The sequence below is a fragment of the Pan troglodytes genome, chromosome 1 (assembly GCF_028858775.2).
Source record: "Pan troglodytes isolate AG18354 chromosome 1, NHGRI_mPanTro3-v2.0_pri, whole genome shotgun sequence".
Classification (NCBI taxonomy): Eukaryota; Metazoa; Chordata; class Mammalia; order Primates; family Hominidae; genus Pan; species Pan troglodytes.
The window spans coordinates 75,065,233-75,085,098 of record NC_072398.2 but is presented as its reverse complement, the minus strand read 5'-3'; the positions used below and the strand labels follow the sequence as shown (position 1 = coordinate 75,085,098).

At 40.4% G+C, this 19,866-nt stretch overlaps 1 protein-coding gene across 20 annotated transcripts in view; it reads right to left on the bottom strand.

The window, feature by feature from the left end:
• The window catches only part of RC3H1 (ring finger and CCCH-type domains 1), a 91,856-nt gene that overhangs the window by 71,187 nt on the left and 803 nt on the right, over positions 1-19,866 (bottom strand). For 4 of the 20 annotated variants that reach the window (XM_016932962.3, XM_063811154.1, XM_063811163.1 and 1 more), the window contains exon 1: positions 19,017-19,306. The exons of 6 other annotated variants lie outside the window; for them this stretch is intronic. The gene's annotated coding sequence lies outside the window, so the exon portion shown is untranslated. Of the gene's footprint in view, positions 1-17,583; positions 17,881-19,016; positions 19,324-19,866 lie in introns of those variants that run through there. 10 more of the 20 variants (XM_009438562.4, XM_009438580.4, XM_016932969.3 and 7 more) reach the window with 5 other exon arrangements.

Below are 19,866 nucleotides of genomic sequence, written 5' to 3'. Positions count from 1 at the left end.
CCAGGCATGGTGGCTTATGCCTGTAATCCCAACACTTTGGGAGGCTGAAGTGGAGGATTACCTGAGGTCAGGAGTTCAAGACCAGCCTGGCCAACGTGGTGAAACCCTGTCTCTACTAAAAATGCAAAAATTAGCCAGACATGGTGGTGGGCGCTTGTAATCCCAGCTACTCAGGAAGCTGAGGCAGGAGAATTGCTTGAACCCAGGAGGTGGAGGTTGCAGTGAGCCGAGATTGAGCCATTGCACTCCAGCCTGGGCAACAAGAGCAAGACTCCCATCACACACACACACACACACACGTACGGGGAATCCTCCTTGACTACTCTCTTTTCTCACACCCCTACCCATCAACTCATCAATCGCCATGTACATATTATTTCTTTAATGTTTCTTAAAACCTTCTTATCCATTCCCAATACCAACATCTCTGACCTGGATCACTGTGACAATTTCTTAACTGGTATCCCTGGTAACAAACATCCCTAATACAGCAAAGCTAGGCTATAATAACTAGACTGTAAGTTCCTGAAAAATCAGAGAATTTTTTTTTTTTTTGGGACGGAGTCTCTCTGTGTCCCCTAGGCTGGAGTGTAGTGGCACAATCTCAGCTCACTGCAAGCTCCACCTCGCAGGTTTCACGCCATTCTCCTGCCTCAGCCTCCCAAGTAGCTGGGTCTACAGGCACCCGCCACCACGCCCTACTAATTTTTTGTATTTTTAGTAGAGACGGGGTTTCACCGTGTTAGCCAGGATGGTCTTGATCTCCTGACCTTGTGATCCGCCCACCTCGGCCTCCCAAAGTGCTGAGATTACAGGCATAAGCCACTGCGCCCGGCAATTCCCCATGCTTTTATCACAGTAACTGGTATGTCACTCAGTCACTGAAGTTTTTTTAATCTTTCTTTTAAAATTATTTTATATATGATATATTATTATATATCATATATAATATATCATATATAATTATATATTATTAATTATATATTATTTTTATTTTTATTATTTTTTGAGACAGGGTCTTGCTCTGTCATCTAGACTGGAGTCAGCAGCACAATCACTGCTCACTACAGCCTCACGTCTCACCCTTCTGGGCTTAAGTGATCCTCTTACCTCAGCCTCCCAAGTAGCCAGGACTATAGGTGTGCACCAACACACCTGGTTAGTTTTTAAAAAATTTTTAGTAGAAATGAGATCTCACAATGTTGCCCAGGCTAGTCTCAAACTCCTGGGCTCAAGTGTTCTCCCATCTCAGCCTCCAAAATTGTTGAAGTTACAGGCGTGAGCCACTGTGCCTGGCCCTGTTTTCTCTATGGTTTTAATACACAAATACGTATGTTATCCTATATAGGTTAGCAAATCAATCAAGCTGGAGTATTTATGTGTTCTCTAAGAGAATGTCACTTGGCAGGGCCAGGGGCAGTGGCTCACGCCTATAATCCAGGCACTCCGGGAGGCCAAGGCAGGTGGATCACCTGAGGTCAGGGGTTCGAGACCAGCCTGACCAACATGGTGGAACCCCATCTCTACTAAAAATACAAAAAAAAAAAAAAATTAGCTGGGCATAGTGGCAGCTGCCTGTAATCCCAGCTACTAGGGAGGCTGAGGCAGGAGAATTGCTTGAATCCAGGAGGCGGAGGTTGCAGTGAGCCAAGATCACAAAAGAGAGAAAAGAAAAAAGTCTATCGGGCTAATGGGAAGCTGCCAGGGAAGATAGGGTCTTACCATTCAGAGTAACATGCAAAGGCCCTAGGTTTCTTCCCCAACAGTTTCCCACTAGCCCAAAAGCTTTTTTTTAGAGGGGGGTGGGCAGGGGGACAGGAGTCAGTTGACTTTCTATTAGAGAATACGTGAATACTCCAGCTTGATAGATTTGCTAACATATATAGGACAGCTTCCTAAGTATTAAAAACCATAGAGAAAATAGTGACATGGGGTTTATTTCCCCCATCCTTCAACCTGGGTGGCCCTGACTTACTTTCAACAGTTGCATGCAACAGAAGTGATGCTGGGAGAGTTTCAGAGCCTAGGTCTCAAGAGACTTTGCAGGAAGCTTGAACTAGCTTGTCTGAGGACAAGAGTACATGAAACAAAGAAGAGCTGTTTTATAATAGCTCAGATCCCTAAAACCAGTCCTAATTTGAGCTGTCAGATGATTGTAGCTACACAAGTGGCCTCAGGGGAGACTAGCAGAACTACCAAACTAAACTCAGTCCAAATTGCTGACTCACAGAATTGTAAGCGAATAAAATGGTTGTTTTAAGCAGCTAAATTTTAGAGTGGTTTGTTATTTAATAATAGATTATCTGGTGATTATATAATTAAGATAGTTTTACATATATAAATTTCATTATAGTCTTTTGAGAAAACATATACTATTGATGTAGGAATTTGAAAGGTTGTCTCAATTGAATCATAACCTTTTTGACAGAACATATTTATCTTTTTTTAGGCTCTAAAAATCACAAAGATACTGACGGACCTTCACAAACACAACATGCCTAAATTTGGCTCCTCAATCCTGCATCATAAATTATCAGTAACAGAAAAGCAAAAGGATACATTTTCAAAGCACAACATGGGCAATGAACCCCTCTTGACTTAAAAATATTTACCATTTGTGCTTAATTTAAACCTATCTAAAATGTATCATAATCCAGCTCAACATACTTAAGCTGTGATCCATGCAACAGTCCTCTATGTTGATGTGCCAAAGTAGCATTACTAACTGTTAATACTGATAATGTTTCATGTGTTTCCAAGTTAGATGTTGTTAGTCCTTACTGGTGACAATCTGAAGACTATTCCTGGCCGGGCACGGTGGCTCATGCCTGTAATCCCAGCACTTTGGAAGGCCAAGGCAGGTGGATCACCTGAGGTCAGGAGTTTGAGACCAACCTGGCCAACATGACAAAACCCCGTCTCTACTAAAAATACAGTAAGTTAGCCAGACATGGTAGTGGGTGCCTGTAATCCCTGCTACTTGGGAAGCTGAGGCAGGAGAATTGCTTGAACCTAGGAGGTGGAGGTTGCAGTGACCTTAGATCACGCCACTGCACTCCAGCCTGGGAACAAGAGCGAAACTCCATCTCAAAATAAATAAATAAGTAAATAAATAAATAAAGACTGTTCTTTACCATCATTAGCTAAGGTTGGTCATCTTCAGCAAGTTATACTTTTTTACCTACCTACAACTATCTTCATATACTCCCCAAATATTTTCTCTATCTTGAAACTGTAGGAGGAAAAGAAGGGCGTTTGACTGCCAATCACTATCTCATTTAACCTTTCCAACAACCTTCTGACATAGATATTATTACCTCTACTTTACTGATGAAGGAAGGAAAGAAAACTCAGTTACTCAGCTAACTTAGTGATTTAGTCATAATTTGAACCCACATCTATCTGACTCCAAAACCTGTATTTTTTCCACTATAACACCATGCCTTCCAACTTTGAGCACTTGTAACTTTTTATTATACTTTTTAATAATCATTAGTCAGCCATAATTAAAGATATAAATTAAATGATGCCTGTTTTGGGTTTAATCTGAGCATGACTGGTTTTAAGTAGGAACTCTGGAACTGTTTAAACCTACTTGTTTATTAAAAAGAAAAAATTAGGTTGTAGCAGCAACTACTGTATTTCTTTTGAAGAGAACCAAAAGGATAACTTTGTCTTGAAGATTTTATTAAAATATTTCACTGAGAAATGAGAAGGGAACTAAAATAAAATGAATCATATATCTTAAGACGCCTTACTGATATTTTAAGATGAAGTATAACATACATACAGATCAAGAGTGTTCAGTTCAACGAATTATCACAAAGTGAGCATACCTGCATACTTAAGACATACATTATCAGCATCTCAAAAGGCCCCCCCTCACTATCCCTCCCAATGATTACTCCTTTATTCTTCCCCAAATATCACTACTATCCCAACTCCTAACACAATAGGTTAGTTTTGCCCGGTTTAAAATTCTATATAACAGGCCGGGGGCAGTGGCTCACGCCTGTAATCCTAGCACTTTGGGAGGCCAAGGCAGGCAGATCACGAGGTCAGGAAATTGAGACCATCCTGGCTAACACGGGGAAACACCATCTCTACTAAAAATACAAAAAAATTAGCCGGGCGTGGTGGCGGGCGCCTGTAGTCCCAGCTACTCGGGAGGCTGAGGCAGGAGAATGGCATGAACCCGGGAGGCGGAGCTTGCAGTGAGCTGAGATCACTCCACTGCACTCCAGCCTGGGCGACAGAGCGAGACTCCATCTCAAAAAAAAAAAAAAAAAATCTATATAACGGAATCATCAGTATGTATTCTTTTGTACTTGGCTTCTTTCATGCAATGTTTTGTTGTTGTTGTTATTTGAGTCAGGGTCTTGCTTTATCACCGAGGCTGGAGTGCAGTGGCATGATCATGGCTCACTGCAGCCTCAAACCCCTGGGTTCAAACGACCCTCCCACCTCAGCCTCCTGAGGAGCTGGGACTATGAGCATGGGCCACCATGCCGGGCAACTTTTTACAATTTTTGTAGACATGGGCTATATTGCCCAGGCTGGTCTTAAACTCCTGACCTCAAGTGATCCTCCTACCTCAGCCTCCCAGATCAGTAGGATGTCAGGTGTGAGCCACCGCGTCCGGCCCACACAACATTATTTTTGTTAGATTTTTTTTTCCCAGCATTTACTACATTTTAAACTGTTACAAAGCACTCCAGTTAAAATGATCACAGTTAGGAAGCTACCCTTTGTGAACTTATTTTTGGAGCAATGATGACTTGTAGATTTTGAATGCAGCAGATTTCTCATGTTGAACTGGAAGGAACAAAAATGAATGTCAATAAAAAAAGTAGACAAAAATCTCCTCTTTACTCAAGAAAACAGTGTATGCATCACACAGCATATGTGTCACACACTAATAGTCTCTTATTACTTGCTTCTTGCTCCTATTACTTGCTTCTATTTCTTTTTCCCTATGATCCTGTGCTTTAGACTTCCTTGTGGCATTTGGTGGCTGCCATCATGTTCTGACTAATTCTAGAAACATGTAGATGTATTCACAACAGGTACATATCTAATTATATATTCTGACCTAGAAATTTTATTTGCATTAAAAACCTAGTATATTTAATAATAGCAATAACATCAATATTTTTAAAATGTATTTCCCCATAATCTCTTAGGTCTTAAGGACATTTCATTAATTTGTTTTGTTTTGAAATATGCCTCCTAGAATTCAAACTATTTCCAGAAAACAATGTCACAGAGACTTTTAATTGCAGATACTTGAAAAACAGTGCTTAGAAAAGAAGAAAGAAGGAAGCAGAAGCAGCAGCAGAGGAAGAAGCAGAAGAGGGGAAGGGAGGAGGAGGGAGAAGGAGGAAGAGGAGGAGCTGATTCATTTTCCATTTTAGAATTATTTCTCAACTACTATTGCAAGCAAAATTCCATTTTGAAGGGTTTAAAAGAACGAAAAAATTGCTACATGAACTCCAAACACAGAATCCTATAGCCACAATGTATCTTGTTTATACTGTATTATTATTTTATCTTTATATAAAGCGGTTTAAAACAGGAAATAAATTGTAAAAAGGGATGTTCTGGCCAGGTGTGGTGGCTCACACCTGTAATCCCAGCACTCTGGGGGGCCAAGGCCAGCAGATCACCTGAGGTCAGGAGTTTGAGACCAGCCTGACCAACACGGCGAAACGCCATCTCTACTAAATACACAAAAATTAGCCAGGCGTGGTGGCAGGCACCTGTAATCCCAGCTACTTGGGAGGCTGAGGCAGGAGAATCACTCAAACCCAGGAGGCGGAGGTTGCAGTGAGCCAAGATCGTACCACTGCACTCCAGCCTAGGCAACAGAGTGAGACTTTGTCTGAAAAAAAAAAAAAACAAAGAGATGTTTTGCTGATTCCCAAGTAGCTGCGAATGTTAGAGAACCTACTGACTGGCTGCTGCTGTATCAGAATCAAATATGACACTTCCTCCAAAATATGTAATGATGATCTTTCAGGGATTAAATTCATGCTTAGGTTTGTATAGTGTGCATGTTATAGGGAAGAGGAAATGAAAGGTTGAGATAAGTCTAACCACTGTGGATTGCACAATAAACAGATAAGTCTATTTATTGCTTGGTAAAAACAGGGACCCTGGTTAAGAATATAGTTTGTCCTACTCTTCCTCCAACCCTGAACCTTCTCCCCACTTCTATATAGGCATTAATATATGAATTCCTTCAGAGAAGGCCTTCCCTGATCACCTTATTTCAAATAGATGCCCCAATCTCAATCCCTCCCCAGCCCTCTGCTATCCAACCACATGTTAAACTGCATGCTTCCCATCTCTTTCCTGATTAATTTTTCTCAATAATACTTCTCATCCAACATCTATGTTTCATATTTATTTTGTTACAGTGTATACCCATCGCTACTGAAATATTAGCTCCTTAAAAGTGGGCCAGGCATGGTGGCTCATGTCTGTAATCCCGGCATTTTGGGAGGCCAAGGCGGGCAGATCACTTGAGGTTAGGAGTTCAAGAGCAGCCCGGCCAACATGGTGAACCCGTCTCTACTAAAAACACAAAAAATTAGCTGGGTATGGTGGCACGCGTCTGTAGTCTCAGCTACTTGGAAGGCTGAGGCACGAGAATCACTTGAACCCAGGAGGCAGAGGTTGCAGTGAGCCGAGATCGTGCCACTGCACTATAGCCTGGGCCACAGAGCAAGACTCAGTCTCAAAAACAAACAGATTTTTGTTTCTATCTTTAACTATTTTTGAGTACACTCTATGTGCCAGGAAGTCTTTTATGCAGATCACATGCAAACACTTCATCCTCGCAATGAGCCTATTTGGTCTCATTATTAATTTTAGGGCCGAGAACACTGTAACAGAGATGTTAGGTAATATGCTGGTCACTTGGCAACTAAATTTATTCTTATTTTTGAGCTGGTGATTCCTTCTGTAATCTTTCTTTAGTGATACCACTAGACAATGCACATTTCTGGTAATCATGCCTGATGTCCTCACTTTTATCTTCCATTAAAAAAAAAATCTTCCATAAATATACATACCTACTGTGTACCCACAAAAATTAAAAATAAGTAAAATGATAATAATAAATTACCTCTTGTATCTATAATTTCCTTTTCATCTCCACTTTCTTGATTGAGGCCCTTAGTCATTCATTCAAAAACTACTTATTGAGCATCTACTACGTGCCAGTGTCCCAGAAACTGATATAGTCCTGAATGAAATAAAGTCCTTGCTCTCATACAGAATACAGTCTTATCACCTAGATCACAAAGCAACCTTTTTTCTTTTTTTAATTTTTGAGACAAGGTCTCACTCTGTCACCCAGGCTAGAATGCAGTAGCATGATCAGAGCCCACTGCAGCCTCGACCTCCCAGGCTCAAGCAATCCTCCCACCTCAGTCTCCCCAGTAGCTGGACTACAGGCATGCGCCACCATGCCTGGCTGTTTTTTTAATTTTTTTTATAGACGAGGTCTCACAATATTGCCCAGGCTGGTTGCAAACTCCTAGACTCAAGCGATCCTCCTGCCTCGGCCTCCCAAAGTGCTGGTATTGTGAGCCATCACACCTGACCACACAGCAACGGTTTAACTGATCTCTGTCCTCAGGATAGTTCTTGCCTTCCTCTACCTTCCTCACAGCTGATAGTCACTTACCTACATCAAATTCTTCCATGACAACTCAATTTTTAAAAAGGATGATACACTTGAACAGAAAAGGATATTCAAATGGCAATAAGCATATAGTATGTTCACTGAGGAGCGATTACTCATGAGGGGAAGAAGGTACTTAAAGCTTTTCATCTTAAAACTCTGGGTACAATGGATTAATTAATGAATGTCAATCATGGGGGAATAGGTGCTACCACTTCACTATTTATGGATGCCTTTGTAAGAATATTATCTGTACTAGCCTTATGATATTCTAATTACTCATATGCATTTAAAGATTTACCATCCTATTTTCTATTCTAAGAATTTTCTTACTTCGAAATCCATCAAATTCTATTTTATAGTGATAGAATAAACTGGAAGAGTCTTTTGTGCCCTCATGAACAGGTTTTCATCAACCACAGACCTACAAAATAAGAAGACATTTCTGAAAAAACTAACTCAGATAATGAATAAATCCAAAGAATCCATAACTCAATTTAAAAAAAACCACTATATGAAGAGTCTTACATTTACTTTTTAAAGTTTTTGATAAACTTAATGAGAGGCTAGATTCAAGCAAAGAAGATTGACAGTTTTAACTAAAACCATTCAAAAACTGCTATCAATGGGGTAATTAATGTAAAAATTGACATATAAAATATGGGTTTTAAAAGTAGTAATTACAGGGAAAGCATTTCTAAATGAAAGCTGAAATCCAGGTGTTTTTTTTTTTCAAGTACAGTATTTGAATGTGGAAGACTACTACTTTTTAAAAGAGTCTCCACAAAAATGGACTTTTGAGCCAGTGTAACCAGTATACAGAAAAGTCAAATCAAGACCATAAGCAGTACGATTATTTTTAGTCAAGGACTAAGCACAGAGGGACAGCTTACCTCAAAAGAAAATCAAGAGACTGATATGAGGACCTCCATTTTTCAAGCTGTGAAAATTTTTAACATGATGAGTTTAGGAAGATGCAAGTTCACATAGTAACCAATTTGGGTTCTACAGATCAAAGTGTAGTTTGAATAGAATCCAAAGGTAAATTATGGCCAAAAAAGGATTTAGGATGCCAATACTGTTCAGTTTAATTATATTCACCTTTAACAACCAATTCGTATTAGCATTGAAAATTAGTTTTTGTCATCTAAAATGGGTCACAGCCAGGCACGGTGGCTCATGACTAATCCCAGCAGTTTGGGAGACTGAGGCAGACAGATAGCTTGAGCCCAGAAGTTCGAGACCAGCCTGGGCAACACGGCAAGACGCCGTCTCTACAAAAAATACAAAAATTAGCAGGGTGTGCTGGCATGCACCTGTAGTCCCAGCTACCAGGTGGGGATGAGGTGGCAGGGGTGGCCTGAGGTGAGTGGATCACTTGAGCCTGGGAGGTCAAGGCTGCAGTGAGCCCGGATCCCTCTACTGCACTCTAGCCTGGGCAACAGAGTGAGACTCTGTCTCAAAACAAAAAATAGGTAACATATGAAGGGACAAATATTTTTGCATCGAGAGAATCAGCTATTTAGCTGATTAGGATAAATTTCCTCATTTTAGTTTCTAATTGTTTAAAGAATTATAAATAATATGTTTATGAAATCTATAGCTATAGCTTCTATAGATTTAACTTATAAAGATATTTTAAATCACATAATACATAATCAGTCTCCAATACCCTCTTCAAAATAACTTCTAAAAGTAGCCCCAACTAGTGGTGATCCCAAGAAAGAACTAGAGCCGGGCACAGTGGCTCACACCTGTAATCCCAGCACTTTGGGAGGCCGGGGCAGGCGGATCATGAGGTCAGGAGATCGAGACCATCCTGGCTAACATGATGAAACACCGTCTCTACTAAAACTACAAAAAAATTAGCCGGGTGTGGTGGCGGGCGCCTGTAGTCCCAGCTACTCGGGAGGCTGAGGCAGGAGAATGGCGTGGACCCAGGAGGCAGAGCTTGCAGTGAGCCAAGATCACGCCACTGCACTCCAGCCTGGGCGACAAGAGTGAGACTCTGTCTCAAAAAAAAAAAAAAAAAAAAGAAAAGAAAAGAAAGAACTAGAATAAGGAGATCTAGATTCTAATACCAACTCTGCCATTTATTAGTGCTGAGATCTGCACACCTCTGCTAAATATTCAAAAGGTTTAGAGGAAAATAAAAAACAAAAAGATGATTCCAGAGTTTAAGGACAAAAAGGATCAGACTATTATAGAATGCTGCAACATAAAATAAATTCTTTAAAAAAAGAAGGATCAAAAACAAAATAAAATTATAGAAAATTAAAAAAAAGAAGAGCAGACTAAAAAGAGATGATGCTGTGATGGAAAACCTAGGAAACCATACTATAATGGACAACATTTGAAAATAATGGTTCTTTGGGGGAGTAAAGGATTTTAAATATCCAACTGAGGGTTGCTGATAGTACAAGCAACAAAACAAAATAGATAATGCATTGAAAATGTAGGCTTGAGGAAAAATTGAGATCATATAAACAGGAAAGTTCTCCATGAGAGTGAATGGAAGTGGAGAATTGAACCTTGGGGGAATCATATATACCAGTGCTTTCCAATATGGTAGCCACTAGGTACATGTGGCTATTGAGCCCTTGAAATGTGCTGGTGAGACGGAGGAATTAAATTTTAAATAAAATTTAAATGTATCCATACAATGGAATATTATTATTATTATATATATATTTTTTTGAGACACAGTCTCACTCTGTCGCCAGGCTGGAGTGTAGTGGCGCGATCTCAGCTCACTGCAACCTCTGCCGCCCGGGTTCAAGCGATTCTCCTGCCTCAGCCTCCCAAGCAGCTGGGACTATAGGTTCACACCACCACGCATGGCTAATTTTTGTATTTTTAGTAGAGACAGGGTTTCACCATGTTGGCCAGTATGGTCTTGATCGCCTGACCTCGTGATCCTTGGCCTCCCAAAGTGCTGGGATTACAGGCACGAGCCACCATGCTCAGCCACAATGGAATATTATTAAGCAGTAAAAATAAATAAACTGTGAAGCCATGAAAAGACATGAAGAGGGCCAGGCGCGGTGGCTCACGCCTATAATCCCAGCACTTTTGGGAGGCCAAGGCAGGAGCACTGCCTGAGCCCAGGAGTTCAAGACCAATCTCTATTTTAAACAAAAACAAAAGAAGAAGATACTGACGAAGAGACCTAAATGCATATTGTTAAGTGAAGATGCCAGTCTGAAAGGACTATATACTATGATTCCAACCACATGACATTCTGGAAAGGTAAAACTATGACTGTAAAAAGATCAGTGGTAGCCAGAGGTTCAGAGGGATGAGGCAGAGATGAGTAAGTGGAACATGGGACATTTTTAGGTCAATGAAACCATTCTGCACGATTCTAGAATAGTGGATGTATAATGTTATGCATTTGGCAAAACCCATAGAACTGTCCAACACAAAGGGTGAATCCTAATGTGAACTATGGACTTTAGTTAATAATGTATCAACACTGGTTCCTCAATGATAACCAACACACCACACTAATGCAAGATACTAACAGAGGAAACCGTGGGGGACAGTATAAATGGGAACTGTGTATTTTTTTGAGCAATTTTTCTGTAAATCCAAAACTGTTCTAAAAAAAAAAATCTTTCAAAAAACTCAAATTTACATAGCCACATATAGTTAGTGGCCAGTATTGAACAGCATAGGCCCATATAAATAGACTGATGTGAGAAGAAAATGAGAATGGTATATGAAGAATTACTTCATTTCTGACTACCACTCCCAAAAGTACACATACAGTTAACCCTAAACTATATAAGGTTTTATATGTAGCTTCTATATTAACATTTTACAGTAGAACTTGATCAAAAATATTCTGGATGAATCTCTTTCTAATTTTTGTTAAAAAGAATTTAAGGAGGAAAATAACATTTATTAAAGGTGTCAGGTACTATACTAAAGATATTATTATTTACATTTCCAAACAACCTTTAGAGAAAAGTATTACCATTTCTGTTTTTAGAGATGAGGAATTATAATGCTTAAGTCATAGAAGATGAGAACCTAGATATACTGGACTCCAAAGTGTATGTTCAATTTTTTTTAGCGAGGTCTATATTCTAATATACACCACTCTACTGTATATATGTTTATGATTCCCAAAATTACAAACATAATTTTCCCACAGAGAATTTTCCATCAGGAGCAATACTTTATATATAGCACAATATAACAGTTAATGATATACTCAGAGTCTAATGAGGTGTTGTATAGGTAACTGCTGTCCCTATTTTAAACAGCCTCAGGCTAATGTGACTTTTTTCCTGCCACCCAGCTGGCCCTCCATCCTACCTATATGGCTCTACTCCAACATCTAATTTGCACCTTTTAATCTGCTGTGGGACGAGAAAATAGATAATCAAATTCCTTGAATTATGTACAAAGCAAGAGAACTTCTAAACCAATATGTTAGTGCAGATGATTTAGTTCATTAATTTTTCTGATAATTATAGGCCTTTTTTTTTTTTTTTGGCCTACTTCTTAATCTAAACTGAGACCTGGACAAATTAAATACTGTTCTATAATAAAGCTAAGAATTTAGTGATTCTGTTTCATTCAAAAGTTTTCCACTACACTTTTTTTTTTTTTTGAGACAAGTCTTGCTCTGTCGCCCAGGCTGGAGTGCAGTGGCATGATTTCAGCTCACTGCAACCTCCTCCGCCTCCTGGGTTCAAGCAATTCTCTGCCTCAGCCTCCTGAGTTGCTGGGATTACAGGTGCCTGCCACCATGCCCAGCTAATTTTTTTGTATTTTTAGTAGAGATGGGGTTTCACCATCTTGGCCAGGCTGGTCTTCGACTCCTGACCTTGTGACCTACCCGCCTCGGCCTCCCAAAGTTCTGGGATTACAGGCGTGAGTCACTGCACCTGGCCTCATATTTTTTATATATATATATGTTTTAATACAGATGGGGTCTCACTATGTTAGCCAGGCTGGTCTGGAACTCTTGGCCTCAAGTGATCCTGCCACCTCGGCCTCCCAAAGTGGTGGGATTACAGGTATGAGTCACCGCCTCCTAGCCTATCCCATATTTTTCATGGATATAGCTCTAAACATCACCTCATTTAAAGACATTATTTTTATTTTTGTATTTGTTGACACTATCTACTTCAAGATAAAAGTTCGGCCGGGTGCAGTGGCTCATGTCTATAATCCCAGCACTCTGGAAGGCCGTGGCAGGTAGATCACCTGAGATCAGGAGTTCAAGACCAGCCTGGCTAACGTGGTGAAATCCCGTCTCTACTGAAAATACAAAATTTGGCCGGGCATGGTGGCATGAGTCTGTGATCCCAGCTACTTGGGAGGCTGAGACACAAGAATTGCTTGAACCCAGGGGGCAGAGGTTGTAGTGAGCCGAGATCATGCCATTGCACTCCAGCCTGGGTGACAGAGCAAGACTCCGTCTCAAAAAAAAAGTTATTTTTATAATTTAAATGTATTAATTGAGTACATTAGCTTTCCACTAAATGTTAGTCTAAAAAATTAATGAGGCATATATAAAAACACAGAAACATGTATTTACAAAAAGTTGACATTTTCCTGAAAAAAATTACAGAAAACCAGAAATTTTACTGCAGAGTTCTAAATATTCTGACATAATCCTTTTCCTTATCATTTTTTAAGTTTTCTTTTTTTTTTTTTTTTTTGAGGTGGGGTTTCACTCTATTGCCCAGGCTGGTCTGGAACTCCTGGCTTCATGAGATCCTCCTGCCTTGGCCTCCCAAAGTGCTAGGATTACAGGCTTGAGCCACTGTACTCAACTTAAGTTGTTCTTATAACTAAATTATAATTATGTATATTAATAAAATTTTCCTTGAGGGGAGATTAATAACAAAATTTTAATTTTTTTTGTACTTAGATCTCCTATAACCCCATTAGAAATATTTACTAAGAACATAAAGTGACTTTTGTTTCTCATAAATTTTAAGATTTCAATTCAATTAGATAAAGTACCATTTTGAATTTAAGATAACAATATATTTCTAAAGCCCCAAATGGAAATGTCAATCTTAGCAGTAACTCTAAAGTCCAAGTTTATTACCCTTTATTCTAGAAAGAAAAAAAAAAACCAATTTTGTCTCCCTCAGTCAGCCAATTAAAACAATCCAAAAAAGCTTACTAAACAACTGCCTTTGTAACACTGTTCATGTTTTTAGAAGTGATCAGGTATAGGGCCAAGATCAAGGTTTCTAACACTTATTCAACAAGGGATTAAAAGCAGAGTGCCACGCAAATCAAAACTAAATATTCTCAAAGATTAGCTGAATAAAATAGTCATAAAGTTAGATTCACAGGGATCAAAGAGCTTCAAATTCTAAAAATCGTTTCCCAGTGTAACTTCAAATAAATCCTTGGTGAATATTCCTAGTTTCTTCTATACATTAAGAAAACCTAAAAGGCAAACAAGTTCTAGATAGGAGACCAAGTATTAGTTGTTCACATTTGTATAGAACATTAAATTTTAGTTCTTATAACCCAATGAAGAAATACAAATGAGTCTAAGAGTTTGAGCAAAACCCTCTGGGGTGATCAAAACAAAACTGCAAACTTCTATGAGTCTCAACTTTTCTTCCATAAAGAGCCCCTGGCAGCATGTCTACTGTACTTAGAGAAGCATGCAAAGAATTAGGTGGTTTTTTATTCCTAACAATCACATCCCAAAGTTTTTTCTGCAATTTCAATTGCACAGAGTACTCTTCCTCGATGTTGGCTCAAATTAGAGACAGAAAGCAGAATGGCGTTTGCTAGGGATTAGGGAAGAGGGGAATAAAGAGTAACTGCTTAATGGGTACAGTGTTTCCTTTTGGGGTAATGAACACGTTTTGGAATTAGAGCTGGTGGTTGAACAACATTGTGAATGTATAAAGTGCCACCTAAACTGTTTACTTTAAAATGGTTAATGTTATGTGACTTAACCTCAATAAAAAAATTATGTTAATCTGTAGATAAAACTGACCCCTTTAGAACTCTTTTCTTGCTCAAAAAAAAAAAAAAAAAAAAAACCTGCTACCATGTTCAAATGCTATTTAGATCTTGGAAATTTTTTAGATAAAATGCACTTATAAGTTAAATTATTACCACATGTGCACAGTAATAATCAGTGAAGGTATACCAGTGTCAGTTTAAAACATTGTTATGCCTGTAATCTCAGCACTTTGGGAGGCAGAAGTGGGAGGATCACCTTGCTCTCAGGAGTTTGAGACCACCCTGGCAACATAGCAAAATGCTATCTCTATAAAAATAATAAAAATAAAAAAAAGTAGCCAGGTAAGGCGGGAATAACACTTAAATCAAGGAGTTTGAGGCTGAAGTAAGCTATGATAATGCCACTGCACTCCAGCCTGGGTGACAGACCATGAGTGACTCTGTCATTCATTCATAATATATACATACAGCATTGCTAAAATGCTTGATAACTGTCAAAAGAATATTGCTCTGACATACATCTGTAAATAAGTAAGGTGACTTTAAATTTGAGGAAAATTCTTTCCCCAAGCCTCAATCAGGAAAACATTATAAACTAATAAGAAGTATCTAATAAACAAAAAGTAAACAAGAATATTATATAAGTAAACAGGCACAATCCTGACCAAAAATGGACAGAAATAAATATGCTAAAGTTAACTGTCTTGGGGATGTAGGGCAACATTACTTCAGATTGGTAAATGTCAGACTTCAAAAATAGAAGGAATCTACCTTAAGAAACTCTGTAGTAAGAAAACCTCCTTTGTATAAATGCCTGACAAAATTAATCTTTTATCATAACCTCTAAAGCTAGTCCAAATCCAGCCTAGATTCCAGAATTACACAAAAGAAAAAATCTTGGAGACGATTCTGGGAAAAGGCTGACCGAAATCTGTGACTGTTTTGATACAGGCCAATCTGAGAATTTTAATCCCTCTGAACCCAATCCTGAAGAATACCTGAACCCTGAGTACAGACGGGGCCAAAGCTAAACCAGGTCAGAATACCCTGCCAAGGAACATCCTGATCTGAGGTGTTCACCAAACAGGGATCATTTATCAGTTTATTCTTCACTTTGTTGGATGCTGACCATTTTCAAGATATATGCAAGAGTGGACTGATTAGACCCATCAAAATTCATTTCAAGCCCTAAGATCTGGAGATGAAAAATACTGCAGAATTCTAAATTATCTATGGCTTAAAGAAAAAAAAGTATAAATTAAGAACTTCAAATATTAGCTGACCCAACTTTAACATCATTGAATATCTTTAATTATTTAAAAAAATTTATAAAGTATTTCAAAGGCACAATTTAGTAATTGCCTATATAACAAATTAACCATGAAAACAATTACAGCAGTATGATAAATCTGTCCTATGTAAACAGTATGAGTTTTTATATTTTATAGCATTCAGATATGCTAAAAACAAAAATTTAAGTGTTTCTTTTGTGATTCACATGAACAAATACTTTCTTGGTCTTACAAGTAGATATCTGACAGGATACAAATAATGATAATAGGGTAAGTTCACAGGCAAAAAAAGGAATCTGTCAACACAGAAGATGCTTCAAAGTTTAACTGTGACACATGTGGTAGTGGCAAAGAATCTAATTTGTGTCACAAGATCTGAGTCTGAGTAAGCTCTTTTACCTATTAATTATGTGATCTTTTTGCTGGTTACATAGCTACTCTTAGCTTCACATTCTTCATATGAAAAAATGAGGACAACAGAACTAATACTGCAGCATAATGAGGAAGCTTAAATATTTTTATTCATTCAACAAATATGTTCTGAAAGGTGTTGTGTACAAAATTACCCTTTTTTATTTCTTCAAATAAATCAAGCATATATTAACTTTTAATATTACCAAGAAAATATAAATCTAATTCTTAAGCTCTGGTTCCAAAACTTCTTAGAAGTAAATTTTTATTACCTGAGAAAATGTGAACTTAAGTAATAAGTATTGATACTGAAGAACGGACAGTTGAGTTTGTGTCAAAACTTAAAACTGTTTTGACACAAAATAAATAAAAACAATTCCCTAAATTTTTTTCCTATTAAACAGAAATACGGACCCAGATTAAGCCCATAAATTGCTGGGTCAATAACCAATCTGAAATACAAAACCTTACCACTTAAAAATATTTATTTTCAGGAAAATGATATTAAATATGAGGTAAATCTGCCCTTGACATAACACGGTGAGATTGTTTTCATAACACAGCACATGAACCACTTAAAACTTACAACCTATAAATTACTACAATTGTTCTAATAGGTTTAGGGCCATACATAAATTTAAGTATCATTATAACACAGACTTTACTTGGAATCTGTGCTGACCTAACAAAATTAGCACAGAAAAAAAAAAAAATCACAGATTTGAGCACCTGAAAAACGGTGTCCTTTCTGAAATATCTGCAAAAAAGTCACAACATCAGGAGCCATAGAAAGTTGTTATTTCTCCATCATTCAAAAAATCAAAACATCTCCAACATTATTTATGCTAAGCATAAAATGAAGGTCAGTATTGATATTCATTCACTATACTTCAAATTCTAAACAAGAAAATTCAACCTTTATGTTTATTCAATTGCTAGTCTATTCAGTGTCAATTGTGGAAGAACTAAGAACTAGACTAGTGCTGCTTATAATGTTTTTAATTAGAACAGACTTGGACCAATTCTACTTAGAAATTTACCCTTAGAAGAGGTGAAAGATATTAACTGGCATCTTTTCAGCACAGGTCAGTGCTGAAAAGAACACAACCTATAACCCTTAGGCTTTGCAGTTGAATGTTAACAAGTGAAAAGCAATCTCCTTGGATGTATCCAAGCGATTTTAATATAAATTTCTGCATACCTAGGTAGAAAGTACTTTAGAAATAAATCTACCTTTTCCCTCACTTGTAAGAAAATGTGGTAGAAGCCTTGAAAAATTAAGTTTAAGGCTGAGCGAGGTGGCTCACGCCTGTAATCCAAGCACTTTGGGAGGCGGAGGAGGACAGATGACTTGAGGTCAGGAGTTCCAGACCAGCCTGGCCAACATGGTGAAACCCCGTCTCTACTAAAAATACAAAAATCAGCCGGGCATGGTGGCGGGCGCCTGTAATCCCAGCTACTCCGGATGGTGAGGCAGGAGAATCGCTTGAATCCGGGAGGTGGAGGCTGTAGTGAGCCGAGATTGTGCCACTGCAATCCAGCCTGGGTGACAGAGCAAGACTCCGTCGCAAAACAAAACAAGAACAAACAAAAACGAAATCAAATTTCAAACTCAGAGAAAAGACTGGTCTTGAACAATTTCAGGAAAAATTACTGAAACACGAGACAAGGCACAAGAAGCTCTATGGCCGGAGATGAACCACCTGTCTCCTTTAGAAGTGCTTCCTGAGGTCCACTTTATGCTAGTTAATGTTGCTTCTTATACTGCATGTTAGTAATTCAAAACGCCTAGCTGGAATAAAAGTCCTCTTTAAACATTACAGTTTGTCTCCGCGTTGCCAGTGTTTGTTTCCAGTTTCATAGGCTATTCTGGTATGTCAAGAGTTGTGTTATTACTGTTCCAAAAGAGTCCTTGTTTCAATCCACTCTCACCTGGGATGCGGGCATAACTGATGTTTATAGAACTGATACTTAGAGATGTTTAGAGAGGCGCATCCCTTACCACTCCATCCTTTACCGATAACCACATTTTATATGTTTTTGTTGCATTTAAGTTTTGTTTTGTTTTTTTTTAAAGACACCTGCACACACACAATTTTCCCATCGCCAGCAGGGAGAAGACTACCAGGCTAGATCTCCAGGGACTTCAGGGAAACAGACACCGTGAAATCCACTTGGCCAAAGAAGGGGAGCGCTTCAGGGGCTGGGGGAGGAAGCAGCCCTGAGATGCTGGGAGGCCGAGGCGGCGCCTGTTTACAGACGCCTTCGCCCTCCCCCACCCCCACAGACTAGGGGTCCAAAAAGCAGTTCCCGTGCGCACTCCCCGCCTGGCCCAGGCCCTGGGAGTACCACAGGAGCCAGGTAGCCCTTTCGCCCCCTCCCTCTCGTCCGAGCCTCCCTTCGTCCTCTTCTCGGCCTACCTACCCCGACAGGCCCTACAGGCGGCATGCAGAGGCCTGAGGCCTAAAGGACGCCGGCCACTGACAAGCCCCAGAACAGCCGGCGGGGGCCCTGAGGAGCCTGGGGCCGGCCGGGCTGCCGCTGCCGCGGAGGAGCAGAGGGCGGGCGAGGACAAACCCTTCCCGACCACAGCTGCCTATTGTTCCCGACTGAGGCCCCGGCCGCGGCAGCCCCGCTCCCCAAGTCGCCGCCCGCCGCTCGCTCACCGCGCTGGTCCGAGCAGCAGCTCCTCTCAGCTCCGAGTCCCCGCGGCCGTCGCCACCGCCGCGGCAGCCGCCGCCGCCGCCGAGGCCACCGTTGACTCTGATTCTGTCCCAGGCCGCCGGGCCACGGCTGCCGCCGCCACCGCCAGCACCGCCTCCGGCCTCCCACCTGCTGCTGCTGAGGCTGCTCCTGCAGCAGGGGCCATCTTGTTGCTCGGCCTCCTCTTCCTCCTCCTCGTCCTCCGCCGCCCAGTCGCTCGTTGTCCTCGTCCCCTTCCTCTTCCTCAGGCTCCGGCCCGCCCCGGAGACTGGGGCGGAGACGAGGGCGAGGATCCTCCCTCAGGAGGCGGGGCGGGCGGAGGGGAGGGGCGGGCGCGGGAGCAAAGCTCTGAGTCACCGGCCACAAACGCCCGGAGGGAGACCGGCGACGCTCTCCGCCGCGACCGAAAGTCTCACACGCCCTGAGCAGATGAACCGGTCCCTCGGTCCGGTCTGCCCTCCCGCACCGGCGCCTTTGGGCTCAGCGGGCCAGTGGCCAGATGGCGAGAGTAAATTGGGGGAATTTCTTTCGTTTCCATCGAACCCCACACTACGTCTACTCTTTTGGCTTTCTCAGCCGTTGTCCCCCAACTCTTGTTTCTTTTTCACTTCTTGTCCCCCACCCCATTTTTCTTCTTCCATATTATCCAGGTTCTGGATCTCATCAGCTTTGTCCTCGTCACCCCTCTGGGAGTTCAGCCTCCTAAGGCTGTGAAACAGCCCAAAAGGCCCGGACACGCTACTCCAAAACGTCTCTCCTGGGCTGTGTGAACAATAAGAGCTATTTGGGGACGACAGGAAAAGATATGGCCCA